This window comes from Leptonychotes weddellii, chromosome 14 (assembly GCF_054177405.1).
Source record: "Leptonychotes weddellii isolate Sample4059 chromosome 14, ASM5417740v2, whole genome shotgun sequence".
NCBI classification, from domain to species: domain Eukaryota; kingdom Metazoa; phylum Chordata; class Mammalia; order Carnivora; family Phocidae; genus Leptonychotes; species Leptonychotes weddellii.
The window spans coordinates 36,313,303-36,319,302 of NC_138382.1; positions in this window are offsets into that span (position 1 = coordinate 36,313,303).

Here is a 6,000-nt window from a genome sequence, read left to right on the forward strand (position 1 = left end):
TCTTCTCCAGAAAATATGGACGAATTTATAATTTAGATTGTATGAGTTCTCACTTGTGAGAATGAAGTGGGAGCTTCATCACCTACCGCAGCCCAGCACCTCAAGGCCATACGCACATTAAGAGAGAAAAATTATTAGAGAGCAAAGAGAGAATACGTCTTACAGCCAAGCAGGGAACCTGCTCCAGTGGAGAATTCAGTATGCTCTGGGGATGAGGTTCCGGGGAAGAAAACAGCGATAGGACTTTTGAAGCCAAAGATGGCCAACTCTTTTTTTTAAAGATTTTATTTATTTGAGAGAGAGCACACAAGCAGGGGGGAAGGGGCAGAGGGAGAGGGAGAAGCAGACTCCCCGCTGAGCAAGGACCCCCAATGGGGAACTTGACCCCAGGACCCTGAGATCATGACCCGAGCCAAAGGCAGACCCTTAACCGACTGAGCCACCCAGGCGCCCCCAAACTCTGTGTTATCGGAGGAAAGCAGAGTCTCCCAGTGAGGCCGATGGGCCAATGGGCTGCAGCTAGTGGGATTTGTTGGTGTGGAAGCCCTGCACTGGTTGGACATGGTTTGCTGGTTTGAGGTATGGTGCCCAAACCATATGGTGCCACGGATATGGGATGGGATCCCCCTCCCTGCCTGTGCCGTGCACAGGGCAGCCCCTACGTGGGCAGGGCATGTCCTATCCCCTGGTTCGCTGGACGGTGGGCCACCTGCATGAGTCAGGGCCCCAGCACATCACTCTCATTTTTTGGGGATCAGGAATCCCCTCTCTACTTTGCCTCCCAATTAAGGTATAGACACAGCACTAAGAACAGGTTAAAGGACCCTGCATTCTATTACTTGTTGCATGTTCACAAGGGTCAGTGTCTTGAAGGAGGAGCCTCCTTTTCTTGGCTTGGCTCTAAGGTCTTAGGCCTGGCCGGGGCTGGAGGGTGGAGATGCTGTCCCCATTGTTAGCACCATTTGTCCCCCTGCTTTCTACGGTAGCTGGTGTTTCCAACCCCAAACCCCGGCCGGGCTCTGCCTTGCACACCTGCTCCCTATCAGCTCCAGCTCCCTCGGGACAGTTTTGTTTGAAGCAGCGGCTTCTCCTTCTGCACTTGTCAGTCTTCATTCTCCCATCTACGTCTTGTCTCCTTCACCTTTCCTGAAACCCCTTGTCCACTGACGACCCTCCTCCCATCTTCTTCACTACGGCATTTGATAATTTCATTATTGCTTTATTATAGCTTACTATGGTGTGTGTGAGCGGGGCAGGAAGGAGACCAGCACAAACAGGTAGGCTGCCCCTTGACCTCGCATAGACGGAGCTAGGTGAAAGTGATAAAGCACAAATGGGATTTTGTTGGCATTTTCTTAACTGGACAGCATACCTAGAGGGTGACTTTCCCCCCTGACTGGACAGAAGGGCAAACGTGGGCAGTGTGGAATAAGTACCAGGCCAACTGGTGTGTCCAGGTGATGGGGGCCCTGGTGTGGGCCGTTTGCTTCTGAACCACAGGCTTTTTCTAAGCCTGTGTACATAGCATCAGATGGTGCTCCCCCACCAGCATCCTTGGCCTCAGCCATCCTCCCTCCGACCCTTCTTAGGTATCACCAACAGTTTCACAGAGGGAGGGCCTGGGGGGCTCGGGGACAGCCCTCCACTGAGCAGAGACCCTGCAACCTGGTTGCGACCCGAGGGGGAGCAGTCCTGGCCAGGCTCCATGCTGGGGATGCAAGCACTCTGTCTCACGGTTTGCTTTCACGTCGTGCCCTCCGAACACCTTTCATTGCAGTCTCAGTGCCATAAACATATGGGAAATAACCTACATAGTTAGAATCACTGTCCTCCCCACCGCACTCCAAGCTTCTGCCTCTAAAGCAGGAGGGAAACTGACAACTCCAAAGCAATGGGACTGGCACGCCCATACCTTTCCACAGTGATCACGTTTTTGGGATCTGGTCACTCAGGGCATAAAGATGAACTGAGGATCGGTTTCCTTGCAAAGTGCTTTTCAGTTGTGCGGATGCCAAGAGGAAGTAAGCAGGCCAGGTGGGGGTGTGCACAGGTTCTAGCCGCAGATTAAATGGCGCTCTGGCTCCTCAGGCCTGCCCTGCCATTCCCCCAGCCCACATCTGGTCAGCAGCCTGGAAGCGGGAAGACAGAGGCCCTTCTGAGCATAAATACTGGGGGTGGCGGGCAGGCAGGGGTGTTTTCTTTGGCAGAGCAGGCTTGGAATTTCCACACGGCTGGCCTAGCAGGTGCTTGGCTCCTCCCCACTTTGGGGGTGCAGCACGAGCCCTGGAGCCTGTAAACCTTCCAGAACATAAGCTCTGGATTCTGGAAAAGGCATCAGGGTAACGCTAGGCTGGGCTGTGCTTTACGTCCTACTTCTGCATCACAGGTGCCCCTGGTCCCTGTCTCTGGATCTTTGGACACTGACATGAGAAGTCCTGATGGCTTTTTCTTGTCAAGACCTGGGGTGTGGCAGCAAACCCAGGTTGATGTTAACCAAAAGGATTCAGGAACTTTCCATGCCTGTGATGGAATCTAACACTGATTTTCTTGGGCTTTTGGTGCCCAGACCAGCCTGCCTGTCCACCTGCACCCTGCCCACCTCCCCATGGCCAAGGCTATTCTTTCACTGGCAAGGGGGCAGTGGGGCTACTCCCTCACTGTCCCAATCTCCTTCCATTTCATGTCATAGGATCATAAAACAGGGGAGCCCACAAATACCGTTGAAGCAGGCAAGTAGCGACTTGAGAAACATAGGCAGACGGAATGCTTGAAAAATGACTAAAATTTGGCGTCTCTGCCAGTGAATGACTTATAAACTAAGAAATGGAATTTTGAGGATGATAGGCTCTCCCAGACTTAAAAAAACCCCACAAACCTCACTTTTCGTTTTGAAGTTCCTAAGCAGAGTTCAGTGCTTACTATCAATTTGGAGCAGCTCTTTGTTTGGCTCGGTGTTGTAACACCTCCCATATCGAAGGCCAGTTATTTGGAAACTTCCATGTCCAAAACTGAGGCCAGAGCCTGGACACACGCTGCCTTTAAGTTGCCAAAATCCCTGACATGCGTTTCATGTATGGAAACTCAGGTACTTCATGCAGTGTGCACCCCCGATCCTGGCGCTCACTCTGCTCATATTGGCTCCTCTGCCTCATTTTTCCTTTGCTTTTTAAAAAAATACAGTTCCAATGAGCTTCTCTTATCTGGTTTACTGGCCCTCAGAAGAGCAGCAGGGGTTTCTGCTAGAGCCAAAGACCTAACCAGAAAGGACAGCTTGGCAGTGGGGTTCGAGACCAAAATATGGTTTAAAATGTAGAACTCAACAGCATGGCAGCTCAGGAATTGTGACCCCAATGTAGCAATTAAAAAAGTGTATGTACACACACAGTTGCACGTACATTTTATGAAGTCTGGAAAAATATACCATAGTTTATGCTTATGATCCCAATTTAATACAAATGATTAATTATACACCTACATTTTTAAAGTCTGGGCAAATGAATCAACAGTGCTGGACACATGACTTCCCATTTGTCTCATTTGTCCAGAATTATAAAGGAATGGAGCTTTGGAATATTTGAATATGAGGTTAACCTACCGGTAATTATCTATTAGCTTTTCTGAAGGTGTTTTCTATGGAAGAGAAACTGTGATATATGGTCTTCAAAAAAACTGCATTGGATACCTAAGTTTGGGAGAGGCTGCAGATTATATCACCCTGTTTGAGGTTCATACTGCATAATAATATTTTGAAGGCTCTGTGAAACCCTATAGTAAAGGAACCTTGTTTCATTTTGTATAATCCAGTGCATGAGTCCGTATTCTTGCAGTTACAAGTGCTCAAGCAAAAAAGGGAATTTTTTGGTTCAGGTATTTGAACAGCCTAAGGTTTTATCTGGGGGATTCAGGCACAGCTGAATCCAGGGGCTTGAAGGAGATGCGATCAGTGCTTGGTCTTCATCTTTTGACTTTATTTTCTTCTGTACTGCCTTCTTAGGCAGGCCCTCTCCGTGGGGTGGTTTCTAGTGATCTAAAGGGCTAAAGGGCTTTTCCTTCCCAGTGATTCTAGTAAAAAGCCCTGAAATGAGTCTCTCTTGCCTGGCTTGAGTCTCATGCTGCTCCCTGAACTGATTGCCATGGCCAGGGAGGAGGAAAATCCTCCTTGTCCAGGACTGAATCAGGGTCCTCCCCCGGACTGAGTCATGTGTATGGGTGGGGTCAACCCTGTGCAGACTACAGGAACCATGGGAGGGTTTGGGAGTGGGGTGGGTCCCCAAAGGAAGCTGAGGGATAGTTTCCAAGCAAGGGGAGGGATGAATGCTGAGCAGGCAGAAACAACAGTTCCCAACTCTGACAATAGAGCTCTTTTATTGTGTAAAACCTGTTGGAACACACATGGAGAAACCCTGCCAAGTGCTCATCATACATTTTTTTCGAATACGTTTAGAATACAGTAAAATATGCCGGCATGCGTACATGTGGTCGAAACTTTCTGTGATGATTTAGAAACCCCAGCGGATCCTGCTGTGCCTTAAGGTCAACTCTTGAGTGTTGAAACATCCTGGTCACTGACCGTTGAAATTGTTTGGCTTCTTGAGAAATGGGAGGTTCTGGCCCAGCCAGAGTGCAGGTCATAGGGAGCCTGGAAAAGTTCATTTACCAGACAGTGGACATGGGTGTGTTCTCTGCGGTGTGGAGTGCTCTCTCTCTCTCTCTCTCGCTCTGACAGCAACAGCACAGGACCTCTCACTGCATCCACACCTGCCTCCTGCTCTTGTTATCCCTCTGTTCAGGTGGGGACTGGAGGCTCAGGCAGGTTAAGTAACTTGGGGCAGTGGAGGAAATGATGTTTGTAGAACAAGTAGGGTGAACAGTGAAATGACGCTGTGGATTTGAAAGAAGGGGAAGGCTGGAGGGATGGAGGAGGCTGTTGTTGAGAGAAAAGGATGAATTTTCAAATGCCTTTCTGGGGCCATGTGGTGTACAGGTGTCTGAGCTCGGGAATGGGAACTCTATGTGTGTGAGTGATTCTCCACTGCACCTTGTGCTCAGCACTCAGACTTACTAATTGCTTCTGGATGCACACAAATAGCTACAAAATATTGATTGGGTTGCAACGGGACTTCTTTACACAATGCTAGGCTAATACATGGGAACAGATGATGATACACAGGAGCTGAAGGTTATTTGAAGGGATCTTTAATTTTTTTTTTTTTTTAAGAGAGCAAGATTGTAGGCCCGAGGGGTGGGGGAAGGGGCAGAGGGAGAGAGAATCTTAAGCAGACTTCACACCCAGCATGAGCCTGACCTGGGGCTTGATCTCACAACCCTGAGATCGTGACCTGAGCCAAAATCCAAGAGTCGGATGCTCAACTGACTGAGCCACCCAGAAGGGATCTTTAAATTTTTAAGTTCTTCGTTAGAAATAGTTACTCACATTAAGACTAGCTTCTCTTCATTGTAGAAAAACATCCCTTGGGTTTTTTCAAGGAAAAAGGTGTGATTTGGTAACCTGCAGTCATATCTGTTGTGTTTGTTTTACTATAATCTCTCAAATGGTGGTATTTAGGGAGATTTTGCCTCTCGGTTACCAAGCTCTTGAGGATTCCACAGCTCTAAAGATGCTGTATCTCTTACCTTTGCCATCCACTCTGGGGGCCCATCTTACTTGAGGCCATCATGGGGCCCTTTTCCAGGCTCCTGGGCCTGCTGCCGTTCTCAGTAAGGTCTTGCTCTGGGGGCACCTCCTGGGGACCTTCCCAGATGGCCCTCAGTTGCTTTCTAGCATCTCCCTGGCTTTTATTTTCCATTACTCCATCCAAGCAGATCCTCTCCTGAGGGGTAGTGACTTCAAAACCCTGTCCTCTCCTTCCACACATCCCATCTTACATGTCTCCTCCTCCTGTACCCCACAAACCCTTTCTTAGCTCTGGTCATCAGGATGATGATGACCATCCTCCTCCTCCTTCTCCATCTGTACATACATACATTTATTCATTCCTT